Consider the following 17,443-nt stretch of genomic DNA (forward strand, 5'->3'; position numbering starts at 1 on the left):
CTGACAGGAAACAGGAAACAGGAAACCGGAAGCAACAGGCAGGAAGTCCTGTTCTTCTAGTCTAGTCCATTTGGAATACAACAACATATCTCTATCACACATTAGGAGACAATGACTTCAGTCTTCCAATGGACAGAAACACTTTTTCTCTACTACAAGCTCTTCAACCCTGTCAATCTCATTCTTTATCGTTTAATTCCGTCTCTTTCAAAGTCTGTATTATATTCTCTTTCATACGATTTGTTTCTCCTCAGTTTATCTTTCCAGCCATCACATTGACACTTTCTTCTCGACTCTACCATCTTTCCACACATCAATTCCTCCATGTGAGAATACAAAAAATAGAGTTTTATTTTAATGTCTACCAACAGACACACAAACTAATTCAAAAACACACACACACACACACACACACACACACACACACACACACACACACACACACACACACACACACACACACACACACACACACACACACACACACACTCACAAACAAACAAAAGGAACACCAAACACAAAGCACAGAACAGCTAGAATTCTACTTTATGCAGAAATATTCTAAAATGTGTTTTACAATACAATTAAACATCAAAGCATGAGATATTCCTCTGTGATCTTTAACACCCTAGTGAACAAACCCCACACACCCCCTTCCACTTATAGCATTGAGGAAAAGTTGCTGAACGTCATGGCTAATTACTAGATAGAGACAGAAGACTTCGTTATGCAAACCAGGACACACTCATATCTGCATTGAAATACATCATAAAGCATTGAAGGACTACAATACTTTCTTGGTCTTATTTATTAACTTTATTAGTAATTGCAGCCTAATAAAGATACTGTGATAATGCTCACAATAAACACAAACACAGAGGAAAATATTCACAACACATACATCAGTTAGGACAATATCATTGGGATTTGCACTAAATTACTAAATAAACACATGCTTAGGTTGCCCAGATACTTTTTTGTATGTAAAAAAAAAATGAAGCTAAACAGAACAATATTCAGCCCATACATAGCTGTAGAGGGAACACCTGCCTTACAATAAACAAGGGCTCACACTGAAACCCCGTAAGTTATCAAATGATTTGAACCTGCTCCAATACAGCAGAACAACTCCAGTGAGCTATTCCGAGCAGAGCTCAGCTCTATTGCACTGTTCATTTCAGATCAAATAGGAGAAGAAAAGCACCCTTCCTGTGTACTGTATGCTGGAGTTCCTGGGTGTATCATCGGCACATTGTTGTGGAAAAAGGACCCAAAAATGTCATTTGTGAGAATATCACCTCATGGTGTAAAATATGATGTCTCCTCCTCATCTGAAGTCAATAAGATGCCTCTGAATTGCTTCAAATGTTACCCGCTTCTTTAAGCCGAAGGGCATAGAGTGCAATTACTTCAGTGTCTAGTATCTACCACAAGATCTTGCTAACCTGCAAATTAAAGTGTTTTACTGATGTTTAACTGAGCAAACTCTGCAAACCCCTTCCAAAACATTTGCGACCATTACTGGGGGGAAAAAAAGTCTAACTTTAAAGTAAAGCAATACGGGCTATTAAATTATTTGCTTAAACGTAAACGCTTCTGATGTTTCTATTTAGAAAAATGTTTTCATAGATTTACTTTTTCCTTCATTAGGATGGTATTTTGAACCTTGCTTATGTAGCATGTGCCCATAAGTATCACTGTCGAGACTATTCCCTTCAAACGTAAGCGACCAAATTCAACAGTCCTTTTTAGAGTTTACGGAGCTTGCTAGTGTACGCCTTAAATCAAGCACTCTTTGACAGATTTACTTATTTCACTGAATGCCAACAGGGAGCTGAACTCTCTCAGGTCATGCTGTTGAATATCAACCAGTAAATCTTCACTCTGTTCATAAATCAGTACTAGAGAGGAACATTCTAACTACACTGGTCACTCAGAGGAAGCTGAAGATGTTTTTTGGGTTTACAGAAAAGCAGTGATCCTGGCACAAAGGGTGTCCCTTCACTTGAATACAGCTTTATTGAGCCCCTGGTGTACAGCGATGTGCTTCGACAATCAGCTAAATGCCCTGGCCAATCAGAGTGACACGTGACCCCCTAATCCCTCTTTGTGAGAAGGGTAAGAGCATGTTGTCACTGTTGGTTTTGTGAATCGGCATCCAGAATCCCCAATGATTTGTTAGGAAGGACATGTCTGAGAAGAGTAAGAGAAACAAAGCAGAGAGAGAGAGAGAGGGAGGGAGGGAGAGAGAGAGAGAGAGAGGGAGAGAGAGGGAGAGGGAGAGGGAGAGAGAGAACAGTGAGAGAGCATAGAGAGGGAGAGAGAGAGAGAGAGAGAGAGGGAGCGAGAGAGAGGGAGTGTGTGTGTGTGACTCTGATATTACAGAGCTTGGCTGAGAGAGTCCTCTGTGTGTAAGCGTGTGTCCACATGTGAGCGCTCACCTTCCCTCTGAGCAGATTAACCTAACTCTAAATCCCGAGAGAGCAACAGGCGAGCGACACAAAGAACATCTTCATTGATGGTGGGAGTGGGAAGGAGTACAGTAAATGTGTATGTCCACTACTCCTTGCCAAAGGACAACTTCCCATCTACTCCTTCACAACAGAACGTCCAGAACATTCTGAGTAATGCAAAATACACTGGAGCCTTGATTCAAACAAGCAAATCCCACTTTACTGAATACTGAGCTGATATTACTGATGAACGCAGAGACATTAGCCTTGCACTGAGCGTTGCTTGTATTTCCAGTAGTCCAACAGCCCAGAGGTGGTAGCAACTCTAAAAGCCTCTGGATGGGGCTGTACTTTTCCAGAATGTCCTCACAATCACTGCCTCTGCTCAATTCCTTTCTACAAAATAATCCAGAAACTTCATAATTAGGCAATTCAATAATTGTGACTCATTTTGAGAAATCCTGGCATTGAGTAAATAGATAATTTTCATTTCACATCATGATACTAATTTACAGTATAAAAAGTATTATTATATTAATATTAGATATACAAGCGCATACAATCTGCATAATACACACTCAGTCTTAGCAAGCTCAGTTTCCCTAAGGTATCAGAAATGAAGGCACTATTTAATATATAAAATGTGCCTTACTCTATTTGTGTAAATATGTATGAGGGGTTCCAAATTATATTATATCCAAAATATGAATGCAATTTTAATTTACATTTCTCAAAAGTAATTACAATTACCACAGGTTATTTCAGACAGTGTTCTCTGTCCCACTCTTTATAACAAGCTCAATTTAGCCTGGTTTAAAGACTTCACAGAACATTTCTACTATACAAAAGCTATTATGAGTGAAATGTTATATATAATATATTTGTTCAATGAACATAGAGCCCTGACTTTACAGCCAAAAAATATGCTGTGCATATAGCTTAATAATTAGGTACTTATATTTCTGATGGTTAGAAACGGCAAAAATCTACGAGTATCTTCCTTAAGCCCCAAGAAAACAGACACACTTTAGTTTGTCTGAATTGTCACCACTAGGTTATCTATCCTCCACAATTTAGCTACATTGCTTGACTGACTACAATTACACATGAATATTGTATAGTTGGATGTTCTATTAGACTGTGAAACTATGGCATACAAATCCAACAGGGAAGCTGAATCATTTGATCTGGCAGTAATGTCAGTTAACAGGTGTGAATGTGACTTGTTTTAAATCATTAAAAGGAGTCAATTAAGACAACTAACTCACATCTTCATAATATACCAGTAAAACATGATTATGTTGAGTTGCATTCATTCAGAATGCATTGGGAAACTTTCTTGTAATGTAAAATGTGTCAAGCCTAACTTCTGACAAGTTGAATTCAATCTACAAAATGGGCCACTCATATAAAGCAGGGTATACTTCATTATTAATCATTATTAACAGTCAATACTCTACTAATTTGTGAGACCAGCAGAAATTATGAATTTTATTCCGGGTTGTGACTTGTTATAAATGTATCTACGCGCCTACCGGTATATCTATATATATATATATATATATATATATATATATATATATATATATATAGATTAGTTTAAATATATAGATTAGTTTAAAATATACATATATATTTAAAGTAATAGGCCTATACAAATTATTCAGAGGAATTATTGTAAAATGCTGAATAATATAATACCATAACGCTTCAATATAGGACGCTGCCAGTAGCTCTATCAGTCTATTGTGCGCCTGTGGATATGGTGCTGCGATATTGTGGGAAAGAAACACTGCAAGGTCAAAGCAACACTTATGTGACAACAAAACCACGAGACAAAACTTGACTCTCGTACTTATTTTGCTGCTTGTTGCCTATTTAATTAACAAACACCGTTGTCATATGCTTTGAGATAAGATGTTCATTGTTACATTGTATCAATAGGTGTAGTGAAGTTTTTGGGGAGGTAACGCGCTTCAAAATAGCGCTCAAGTTTCCCGGTGATGTCAAACTGACACCAAAGATTCTAAATAAAGACGCCTCGCTGCTTCCATCGAGATACAACGTGTTCTCTGGATATGACAAAGATTTGATAGATGTAGGAGCACGTTACTCACTTTATTATGCATGAAATCTGTCCGGTAAGTGCGAGATACCACAGGCAGTCTCCGGTTGTGTCGTCCGGCCGAATGACAGAGCGTACAGGAAGCCGTTGGGTGCCCGGGATGGACTTCGCAAAGACGCACTTAAATCCAGCACTGGTAGCAACGCAACTCAAAAAAGAACGGCACTATGAAATAATATCAAAAACTAGCCACTCTCTCGTCTGACTGCGTCTTTGAGGACAGTGAGGATGGTTGCTTGGTCTCCAGTGATGTGTCGGCGAAAAGAAGGGACGGTTGAAGCCGTGGACGTCTGTAGCTGATGATGTTGTGAGGGCTGTTTCTCTTCGCTCCCACAATCCTGGCCGAGTCTCTCCCTCACCCTCTCCCAGCGCAGAGAAATATTAGGTTTTACTCCTGAAAGGGGGCGGGCTCACATTTCTCAACTACTTTGATGAGAGAGGCTTAGCACTAATGCATTATTATCACAAACCTGATAAAGTGGACGGACAATTAAGCACTGTGAAAGGACTGTCAGAGAGTATGATTATGGCGGCTATGTGCTTTAAATAAATAACCGTGGAGGGTGTACTTTTAACTTGTGCAGCTGGCCCACCTAATGAAATTCATGTGGCCAAACTGTTGTGGTTGTTGTCCTTGTAATTGATTCTATTAACATTACACACTGTCATTAATTAAGCGTTAAATATGAAGGCCCAGTTGACTGTAATATTGTCTTTGATCGGATGCAGCATAGCTTATGGACTAAACAGGTACAATTATAGAAATAATAATAATACATTGTTTCATTTTTGTCACAGGATGATTTCTAAAAACATTCAGATATTTGCATAAGTAAATGTTTCTGTGAGAAAATGTAACTTTCATCTACAGTTGTTCTGCACCTGTCAATCATTCTCTATGCTCCAGTTATCTCCCAAGATAAGGCCTGACACAGACAGTAAACATGAGCAAATTAGCAAGGGTTATCCCCCAACCAAATGATCTCAAATCATCCACTCAATTAGTGTGAAGATAACAATTGGAGCAGCAAGTATACCACTTCAGACAAGACAAAGGAGCCAAAAGGGTTTTGTGAGATGGACTTCAGATAGGTTTGGTAATACCACAGTTCTGATATATTCACATCATGCATCTCAGCTTCAACATTCTGGAATAGTTGTTTAAAAAATGGTCCTCTTAATTTCCCCTAGTAAGAAACATTTGGCCTTTGTGTCAAAAGTCTACCTGGCTGTAGAATAGCTTAGCACTATTTTAACCCTTTATCTGCTGGGTGGGCCTGTCACCTCAGTACTGTACAAGTCTGAGAAAAAAAGAGGAACATGAAATCAGTTAATAAATAAATCAAGCTGGCTAATCTGCTTGACGGGCGGACACTAGGGTCTGTAACTGAAACCTTTGGTGTCCGATTACTCAGGATACCACCTTCAGGTCACATGACCCTTTAATCTTTAATTGAATTTCCTCTGGATGAACACTAGAACAATCGATAGGCTAGAGGCTATTAGACATAGGAGGCCCATCGCACATCATGACAGTTATCAAGGGTAGGCCAAGGAGCTCAGCATGCTAAAACACTAAGTGACCCCCACACATGACACAGGTCACATAGTAACTTTAACATAACACACCACTTTGTAGTTGAATGACATAGGATAGAAGAATCTTGGTCCTGAGATGATTTGTGGAGCTTTACTCACGGTGTGCTGCCGAGTATCTTTACTGTGACGTGTGTTATGGGTTGCTATGGAGTGACAGACTGTACAGTTTATAATGGGTTGCTATGGAGTGACAGATTGTACAGTTTATAATGGGTTGCTATGGAGTGACAGACTGTACAGTTTATAATGGGTTGCTATGGAGTGACAGATTGTACAGTTTATAATGGGTTGCTATGGAGTGACAGATTGTACAGTTTATAATGGGTTGCTATGGAGTGACAGACTGCACAGTTTATAATGGGTTCCTATGGAGTGACAGACTATACAGTTTATTATGGGTTGCTATGGAGTGACATACTGTACAGTTTATAATGGGTTGTTATGGAGTGACAGACTGTACAGTTTATTATGGCTTTCTATGGAGTGACAGAGTGTACAGTTTATTATGGGTTGCTATGGAGTGACGCACAGTTTATTATGTGTTGCTATGGAGTGACAGACTGTACAGTTTAAAGGAGCTTGTACCCACCACTTTCCAGACATCAGCCTCAGTGCCCTCTCTGTGGGGTGTGTGTGTGTGTTGTTTGTGGTCTCTCAGTGATTCATCAGAAATGTCCTGGTGGGTGTCTGTGTTTGGAGGTTGTCTTCGGTCATTTGGCACCTGGAGAGATCAGAGTAAGGCAATCAGACTGGCAGAATGCTTGTTAAACTAGTCACTTATAGAAGAGTATGTGAGAGATGAAAATATAATATTGAAGGTATGATTGGTGGCCTGAAGTGGCCAGGATCTAGAGGGAGGAGTCTATGGAAAAGGGAGTTATTGCATCAACACACTGAAATGACTGAACTTATTCGATGGTGTTGCAAATTAGATGGGATGAGGGTTTTCCCCATCTGGTGGGTTATACAGTCACAGCGTATGGTTTTTGGACAATTTGAAAATAGTTATAAAATAGTCATAAGCACTGTCAGTGCTACGCATCATGGGCAGACACATTGTAATGTGCTATTAAGTAGTATCATGATCATATTATTTACATTGGATAACTTTAGAGAGGGATTTAGTTACTGACTCCATTAGAGAGTGGAGTGAGACTGATTGGGTCAGCATATCTGACTAAGTCTGTTTTGTCTTGTGGCTATACAGTTACCAACTAAATGTTACACATCTGCAGACATTGTTGTGCCTCCCTGTTTTTCTGTGGACAGGAATTTTAGGACATCTGCTCATGTCACATTCTCCTTGTAGTCTTATGCTCAGTTGTCTTGTAAATAGATTGACTTAGTGTAACAATCGTTGTTGGAAGGATTGGACCAAGGTGCAGCGTGGAAGGCGTCCATCATGTTATTTAATGCGAACCAGCAACAAAACAATAAAGAGTAGCAAAACTAACGTGCAGCTTTGTAGTGCAAAAAGGCTACAATACAAAAACAAGATCCCACAAAAACCCAGTAGGAAAAGGCTGCCTAAAATGATCCCTAATCAGAGACAACGATAGACAGCTGCCTCTGATTGGGAACCATACCAGGCCAACATAGAAATAAAAAAACTAAAGTACCAACCCTAGTCACACCCCGACCTAACCAAATGAGAGAATAAAAGGCACTCTAAGGTTAGGGCGTGACACTTGGTATCCTAAACTGATCTGACGCATTCATATGTGGACATCTATAAGTACCTATGTCAGGATTTGGCCAGGGTTGTTCCGGGATTTGGTCACTAGATGCCCCCATTGTGCTTTTTGACCTTATGTTTTTTCCCTTGTTCCCCATTATTATTTGCACCTGTGCCTCGTTTCCCCTGATTGTATTTAAACCCTTAGTTTCCCTCAGTTCTGTGCTCTGTGTTTGTATGTTAGCACCCAGCCCTAGTGTTCTGTGTTTTCTTGTCGATTCCGGTGGATGCTCTTGTGGAATTCTGTTTTTATTTTTGAGTATCTCTTGAGGCTTTTTTGTGCTATTCCTACCACCTTTTGGATTTGCCATTTTTGTATTGAAGGACTTCTCCTTTTTACTTTATTAAATACACCGTCTTAAGTACTGCTGTGTCTGCCTCATCTTCTGGGTTCTGCTGTCTATTCGTGGCTCAGTTGGTTAAGTGACTGTTTCTCACTCCGGAGACCCAGGTTCGTAACCGGGTCCTGACAACCTAGGTGTCTGGCTAAACTGTAAACTCTCCTTCCAGACTCATATCAAACATCCCCAATCCAAAATCAAATCTAGAATCGGCTTTCTATTTCGCAACAAAGCCTCCTTCACTCACGCTGCCAAACTTACCCTCGTAAAACTGACTATCCTACCGATCCTCGACTTCGGTAGGATAGTCAAAATGGCTTCCAATACTCTACTCAGCAAACTGGATGCAGTTTATCACAGTGCCATCCGCTTTGTTACTAAAGCACCTTATATCACCCACCACTGCGACCTGTAGGCTCTAGTCGGCTGGCCCTCGCTACATATTCGTCGCCAGACCCACTGGCTCCAGGTCATCTACAAGTCCATGCTAGGTAAAGCTCCGCCTTATCTCAGTTCACTGGTCACGATGGCAACACCCACCCGTAGCACGCGCTACAGCAGGTGTATCTCACTGATCATCCCTAAAGCCAACACCTCATTTGGCCGCTTTTCCTTCCAGTTCTCTGCTGCCTGTGACTGGAAAGAATTGCAAAAATCGCTGAAGTTTGAGACTTTTATCTCCCTCACCAACTTTAAACATCTGCTATCTGAGCAGCTAACCGACCGCTGCAGCTGTACATAGTCCATCGGTAAATAGCCCACCCAATTTACCTACCTCATACCCATACTTACTTTCTGCTCTTTTGCACACCAGTATCTCTACCTGCACATGACCATCTGATCATTTATCACTCAAGTGTTAATCTGCTAAATTGTAATTATTCGCCTACCTCCTCATGCCTTTTGCACACAATGTATATAGACTCTTTAAAACAAAACTCTGTGTTGCTGTCTGTTCACACTGCTATGCTTTATCTTGGCCAGGTCGCAGTTGTAAATGAGAACTTGTTCTCAACTAGCCTACCTGGTTAAATAAAGGTAAAATAAAAAATAAAATAAAAAATAAATTCATCTGGCAAGCTGATAGCAACCCCACACCCTCTTTAATATATCGTTTTTTGTTTTAAAATAAGCTTTATCTAAGTTTTCCACATGTATCAGTCATAGTATATTGTAACTACAATTCAGCTTTCACACAAGTACATGGCTTCATTATTGCGTGGTTTACAGATGTAATAGTGTCCATTGAGGTTTTTGCCTAATAGTCTCTTTAGTTCCGTTTTGATTTGTTTAAAAATAGTGTTCAAAACGTTGTTTTAAAGTCAAAGTACATCTTGTCTCCAAATCATATTGTTCACGAAGCATATGATTTATTTTACCACCCACTGGAAGGTTGAGTGTTGTCCGTTAATCAGCTAACCATATTTGAGTAAATCTAATTCCTACAGGGATGGGACATGTCATCTAATTTCAGAAAGGGTCAGAGAGCATAATATACCGCGTTCCTTTACTTTTAACTTGACCCGAGATTTGTCTAGTTTAGTGTTAAGTGTGTATATATTTCCAATGAAGCTACATTTAGCCCACCCTTGGAGCCCACTGTCCCCTCCTGACATACTTTATTGGGGCTTCCCTCCCCCTGTCTCTCCCAGTTATGAGAGATCCCGACCTGAACATGTTTAGCACTTTAGAGGAATTGACAGCCGCTTCAAAGTTCCATGAATAAAATGCACTGTTTGCCAGAATAATTATACAATTTGAAATATGTCACCATGTGTACACAGACGGTAGGCTTTTGGGCAAATGCAATTTCATGAGGTTTGGCATGCATTGTGCATAGAGGAGAAGAGGAAAATGGCGACTGGATGTGAGTCAAACACACAAAGTGTGGTTAGTGATTTTGATCTGGCTCAGATTGTTTCTGAAGCCTTCCCTGGCACTGACTTCAGAGCATGTGTCACACACATAATTGGGCTGCCTAAATATGTGTGTGTGTGTGTGTGTGTGTGTGTGTGTGTGTGTGTGTGTGTGTGTGTGTGTGTGTGTGTGTGTGTGTGTGTGTGTGTGTGTGTGTGTGTGTAACTGGAAGAAGCAAAGTAGCCAGTCTGCCTTTCATAAGAGTGAGATAAACACCAACACATTTCTTGGGCCAACAGGAACAGCCCAGGCCGTGTGTAATCTGTTGTCGATCATGCTCACGTGAAAACACAATCTGCCTGTCACAGTTGATAATGTTGTGAAGCACTCAGTCCCACTCCAGAGAATTAGCTAGCGCTGCAGTGACATATTTGAAGTGGTGCTGTTCTGTCTGAACAGGCTTCCAGTTTTTGGTGTGTGACAGTTTTTGTCTCCTATTGGAGAGAGACAGGTGTTGTTTTGACATTGGCTTGATTTTACATGATGAGACGACCAAACACATCAGAGGGAGTTTGTAGAGACCTAAAGGCCATCTCCACACAGGATCCACAAGGCAATAGATTGTGGGAATGTGTGTGGTGTGTGTGTGTGAATGTCCGCAGGCGTGTGTCCGCATGCGTGTGTGTGTCTGCACACGAGTGTGTGTGTCATCCCCAATCTCTAGATCAGTCTACCATTTGTCCTGGCTTTTGATTTCTTGGAAGATACACCTTCACAATACTCACTACACCATCACAATATTCGCTACATCATCACAATACTCGCTACACCATCACAATACTCGCTACACCATCACAATACTCACTACACCATCACAATATTCATTACACCATCACAATACTCGCGACACCATCACAATACTCACTACACCATCACAATACACACTACACCATCACAATACTCACAACACCATCACAATACTCACTACATCATCACAATACGCACTACACCATCACAATACTCACTACATCATCACAATACTCGCGACACCATCACAATACTCACTACACCATCACAATACGCACTACACCATCACAATACTCGCGACACCATCACAATACTCACTACACAATCACAATATTCGCTACATAATCACAATACTCGCTACACCATCACAATACTCGCTACACCATCACAATACTCACTACACCATCACAATACGCACTACACCATCACAATACTCACTTCACCATCACAATACTCGCTACACCATCACAATACTCACTACACCATCACAATACGCACTACACCATCACAATACTCACTACATCATCACAATACTTGCTACACCATCACAATACTCGCTACACCATCACAATACTCACTATCCCATCACAATACTCGTGACACCATCACAATACTCACTACACCACCACAATATGCACTACACCATCACAATACTCGCGACACCATCACAATACTCACTACACCATCACAATATTCACTACATCATCACAATACTCGCTACACCATCACAATACTCACTACACCATCACAATACTCACTACACCATCACAATACGCACTACACCATCACAATACTCACTTCACCATCATAATACTCGCTACACCATAAAATGGAACTCACTACACCATCACAATACTCACTACATGAGTACTCACTAGATCTTTGTGGGCTATACTCAGCCTTGTCTCAGGATGGTAAGTTGGTGGTTGAAGATATCCCTCTAGTGGTGTGGGGGCTGTGCTTTGGCAAAGTGGGTCGGGTTACATCCTTCCTGTTTGGCCCTGTCCGGGGGTGTCCTCGGATGGGGCCACAGTGTCTCCTGACCCCTCCTGTCTCAGCCTCCAGTATTTATGCTGCAGTAGTTTATGTGTCGGGGGGCTAGGGTCAGTTTGTTATATCTGGAGTACTTCTCATGTCCTATTCGGTGTCCTGTGTGAATTTAAGTGTGCTCTCTCTAATTCTCTCTTTCTTTCTCTCTCTCGGAGGACCTGAGCCCTAGGACCATGCCTCAGGACTACCTGACATGATGACTCCTTGCTGTCCCCAGTCTACCTGGCCGTGCTGCTGCTCCAGTTTCAACTGTTCTGCCTTATTATTATTCGACCATGCTGGTCATTTATGAACATTTGAACATCTTGGCCATGTTCTGATATAATCTCCACCCGGCACAGCCAGAAGAGGACTGGCCACCCCTCATAACCTGGTTCCTCTCTAGGTTTCTTCCTAGGTTTTGGCCTAGCCACCGTGCTTCTACACCTGCATTGCTTGCTGTTTGGGGTTTTAGGCTGGGTTTCTGTACAGCACTATGAGATATCAGCTGATGTACGAAGTGCTATATAAATAAATTTGATTTGATTTGACCATCACAATACTCACTACACCATCACAATACTCACTACACCATCACAATATGCACTACACCATCACAATACGCACTACACCATCATAATACTCACTACACCATCATAATACTCACTACACCATCACAATACTCACTACACCAACACAATACTCACTAAGCCATCACAATACTCATTACACCATCACAATACTCACTACACCATCACAATACTCACTACACCATCACAATACTCACTACACCATCACAATACGCACTACACCATCATAATACTCACTACACCATCATAATACTCACTACACCATCACAATACTCACTACACCATCACAATACTCACTACAACATCACAATACTCACTACACCATCACACTACTCACTACAACATCACAATACTCACAACACTATCACAATACTCACTACACTATCACAATAATCACTACATCATCACAATACTCACTACACCATCACACTACTCACTACACCATCACAATACTCACTACACCATCACAATACTCACTACACTATCACAATAATCACTACACTATCACAATACACACTACACTATCACAATAATCACTACACAGTCCACAGGAGAATAATCAGAGACAAAGATATAGGACCTTTCCATTCCCTTCTCTGCTGCACTGTTTGTCTAAATGATCCAAAGCATTACATTACATATAATTTTGTCTGCCTTAATAATAAAGCACATAATGAAACTCTGAAGGCAATATCATTAGTAATTACAGTTGTAGAAGGATACCACTGTTCAGTATAATTAGAAGATCAACGGTGAGAAAGACACTTTTTAATTAACCGATGCCATACATCCTTATGTTTGAAACCATAGATACAAGCGAGACAATTGTGTTTAATATCTCAATATATTTCCGTACACAATCAAATTAGTTTCCCAGATTCCCAGGTTGAGAGTCTGAAAATATTGTATTAATAATGATCTAGTGTGGCCTAGTAGTGTTCTAGTCACCCTCTCTGGCCTGAGCCATTGAATTCACCCATGAAAAGAGCATATTACCGGTACCCTTGTATGTACTGTAGCCTCGTTACTCTTCTTTTATTGTTGTTCTTTTCTTTTCTTTTTTACATTAGTTTATTTAGTAAATATTTTTCTTAACTCTTACGTGTATTAAAACTGCATAGTTGGTTATGGGCTTGTAAGTAAGTATTGTTGTATTTGGCGCATGTGACCATTTTTTGGGGGACTGATTTGATTTGTTAGCCGGAGACACATGGCGATTATACTGTACTGTTTAACCCCCAGACCTACAGGCCATTACAGGGATCAACGAACAGGGCTATCTTTCTTTTACGGTCCGATCCCCTCACTATTCCCCCCACTAGCAGTGGCTCAAGAGCCATGGAAAATGTTCCCTCCGTACAATGCAGAGAGCCAGTCTTTTCACTATTCATTATGGCAGTATGTTATTTTATTTTCCCCATAAAGTCCTAAAGAGCTTTAATTTAGCTAGAGGCGCTTTTCTGAGCAAGGCCTGTCTAATTACATTTTGTATATGCCCAACGCTACAATGCCAAGATGTAATGCATATGCAGTGGTAACATGTTCACAACTGAACTTCTCAATACTAAAGATTTTTTGAGGTCTAATTAATGTCATATAACCTACTGACTATAATATGTTCACAATTGTACTTTTCAATACTAAATGTTTTTTCGAGGTCTAGTTAATTGCATATAACCCACTGACTATGATATTTTGCCTGGAAGTATTCCCATGCCTTTTGCTTGATGACTGCATGGTGAAGCAATGGTGATATCGCTATAGAGCTTTGCCAAGTGAGAGACAATTCTGGTAATTTGCATGTTGTGTTGTTCAAACAGTGTCCGAACTCTACACCTTTGATCCATTATGGATGAGGCACAAGTAGTACCAACTTGGACTCAAGGGTAGACGTAACAATTAGTATTATGTGTTAAGTTTAGTTAGGTACGTATTCATTTGTAGATGTCCATCATCCTATCTCCTCACGCCATTTGCACACACTGTATATAGACATAATTTTTTTCCTATTGTGTTATTGACTGTATGCTTGTTTTTTCCATGTGGATCTCTGTGTTGTTGTTTGTGTCGCACTGCTTTGCTTTATCTTGGCCAGGTCGCAGTTGTAAATTAGAACTTGTTCTCAACTAGCCTACCTTGTTAAATAAAGGTGAAATAAAAAAATAATAATAATAAAATAAAATTTCCTATGATTTGTTACAAATTATAATTCGTATGATATTGTTCAAATTGTAATACGTACAATATGTTACGGATAGTAATATGTACATTATCTTATGAATTTGCTGTATGATATGGTACGAATTCCAATTTGTTGTGGCCAACGTTAGCTAGGTCGCGAGGTGGCTAATGCAAACTTTAGCTAGGTGGCTAACGTTAGCTAGGCTAGGGGTTAGGGTTAGTGGTTAAGGTTAAGGTTAAGGTTAGAGATAAGGTTAAGGTTAGAGGATAGGGGAAGGGTTGGCTAATATGCTAAGTAGTTGCAAAGTAGTAAGTAAATGCAAAATTGCTAATTATCTACAATGCTAAAGTTGTCCTTGATGAGATTCGACCACGCAACCTTTGGGTTTCTAGACATTTGCGATATCCATCCATCCATCCACCCCAACCAACTACACTATTTTAGTTTTTGCCATTAGGTACCTTCTGTCTTATGTAACCATACTAAACGTAACATATTATGTTTAATTTGGATTCCCAGATTTACATTTACTATGCTACGTCTAGTCTATGAGAGCAGGCTGGCAGTATGACAAGCTCTCCTTTTGTTCTGCCTGGCACTCCTTTTACCCCACAGGAAAAGGCCCATGGTCGTTTAACTGTATTCACTGGATGAACTACTGCTATTCGTACTGAAAGGGGAGGCCACCATTAGGGACACGTTGGGTCTTCACTTTGAGATAACCACCACCTACTCCGCTCAGTAAAACCATACTGTCTACTACTGAACATATCCCATATGAGACTTGGCTGGTGATTATATAGATACATTGATTAATTATTCAAATAATGATGAGATAATCATGTGAGATTCCCAGTGTTTGATGTTGAAAGTGTGAAGTATTGTTGTACCCTCCATGTGGAATCGAGACCAATGTAATATATGTGTTATGCAACTATGAGTGCTGCCTATAGGGGAGCTGTAGAGCATTTTCAAAGGTTATTCAACTGGTTAAGCAAAATGAGCTGTGAGTTGCATTGCACAGTGAAACTGATGAGAACTCATCGTTCAGCTATCTAACAATGAGCCACAAATAATTTTACCCCAAACAGTTCACATAATGTTTCCTTGTTAATGAAAGGTATGCATGTCATTGCTCCATTTTTGTTTCAATGGATTGTGAAATATTACGAATGACTTCCTTTGTAGATGATAATTCAAATAGCATCACACAGCCTCATTAAAAGTGCTGAATATTTCATCAATACATGCATAGTTTTAATATTCACAAATTCAATTTGATATAGCCACCTTTATGCCCAATGTTTTAGGCTCCTAAAATCACAAATGCTGTCAGGGACAGTCATCAGTGCTTCCCAAAGTCCTCTTTTCTTCCCTGAGGAGAATGCGTGACTGACATGGTTTCACTGGATATTTCAGTATTTCACTCAAAGTTCCCTTTGTCTCCAGATTACTTCATGTGAGAAAAAAGAAGTGCCTCTCACTCGCTAATGATTTTTCCTCCAATTGAATGGCTGACAAGTAATTCACTCTTAACTGCTCAGAAACTGGCACAGTTATTTCATTGTTTCAGCCCTCCTTTCTTCAGGAGCCTGTAAAGTGGGGATGCCAATGGAGATTGTTGTTTCCAGTCGAATGGTGCCAACCGGTGTTTCCTGAGGCTGAGGAGAAGCTATGCCTGACAGATGTTTTACCCCGTAGCAGTGGAAAGATTACACATGTGATCTGACATTTCAGCAGTCATAGTTATAATGTGAATATTCACATGATCAAGGTAGAGCAGTGGTTCCAAACCAAGGCTACTAGAACTTCCAGGGAGTTCTTAGTCTATCCCCACGGGATCTTAGTCTATCCCCACGGGATCTTAGTCTATCCCCACGGGATCTTAGTCTATCCCCATGGGTTCTTAGTCTATCCCCATGGGTTCTTAGTCTATCCACAGGGGTTCTTAGTCTATCCCCATGGGTTCTTAGTCTATCCCCATGGGTTCTTAGTCTATCCCCATGGGTTCTTAGTCTATCCCCATGGGTTCTTAGTCTATCCCCATGGGTTCTTAGTCTATCCCCATGGGTTCTTAGTCTATCCCCATGGGTTCTTAGTCTATCCCCACGGGATCTTAGTCTATCCCCACGGGATCTTAGTCTATCCCCATGGGTTCTTAGTCTATCCCCATGGGTTCTTAGTCTATCCCCATGGGTTCTTAGTCTATCCCCATGGGTTCTTAGTCTATCCTCATGGGTTCTTAGTCTATCCCCATGGGTTCTTAGTCTATCCCCATGGGTTCTTAGTCTATCCTCATGGGTTCTTAGTCTATCCCCACGGGATCTTAGTCTATCCCCATGGGTTCTTAGTCTATCCCCATGGGTTCTTAGTCTATCCCCATGGGTTCTTAGTCTATCCCCATGGGTTCTTAGTCTATCCCCATGGGTTCTTAGTCTATCCCCATGGGTTCTTAGTCTATCCCCATGGGTTCTTAGTCTATCCCCATGGGTTCTTAGTCTATCCCCATGGGTTCTTAGTCTATCCCCATGGGTTCTTAGTCTATCCCCATGGGTTCTTAGTCTATCCCCACGGGATCTTAGTCTATCCCCATGGGTTCTTAGTCTATCCCCATGGGTTCTTAGTCTATCCCCATGGGTTCTTAGTCTATCCACAGGGGTTCTTAGTCTATCCCCATGGGTTCTTAGTCTATCCACATGGGTTCTTAGTCTATCCCCATGGGTTC

The 17,443-nt window shown here is 40.6% G+C and overlaps 1 protein-coding gene across 5 annotated transcripts in view; it reads right to left on the minus strand.

Moving 5' to 3' along the window:
• LOC135522007 (myocyte-specific enhancer factor 2C-like) overlaps positions 1-17,443 on the minus strand; it is a 125,745-nt gene that overhangs the window by 102,441 nt on the left and 5,861 nt on the right. For 4 of the 5 annotated variants that reach the window (XM_064948250.1, XM_064948086.1, XM_064948167.1 and 1 more), the window contains exon 1: positions 4,571-4,927. The gene's annotated coding sequence lies outside the window, so the exon portion shown is untranslated. Of the gene's footprint in view, positions 1-4,570; positions 4,928-6,766; positions 6,899-17,443 lie in introns of those variants that run through there. The other variant, XM_064947994.1, reaches the window with a different exon arrangement.

This window comes from Oncorhynchus masou, chromosome 1, assembly GCF_036934945.1.
Source record: "Oncorhynchus masou masou isolate Uvic2021 chromosome 1, UVic_Omas_1.1, whole genome shotgun sequence".
Classification (NCBI taxonomy): domain Eukaryota; kingdom Metazoa; phylum Chordata; class Actinopteri; order Salmoniformes; family Salmonidae; genus Oncorhynchus; species Oncorhynchus masou.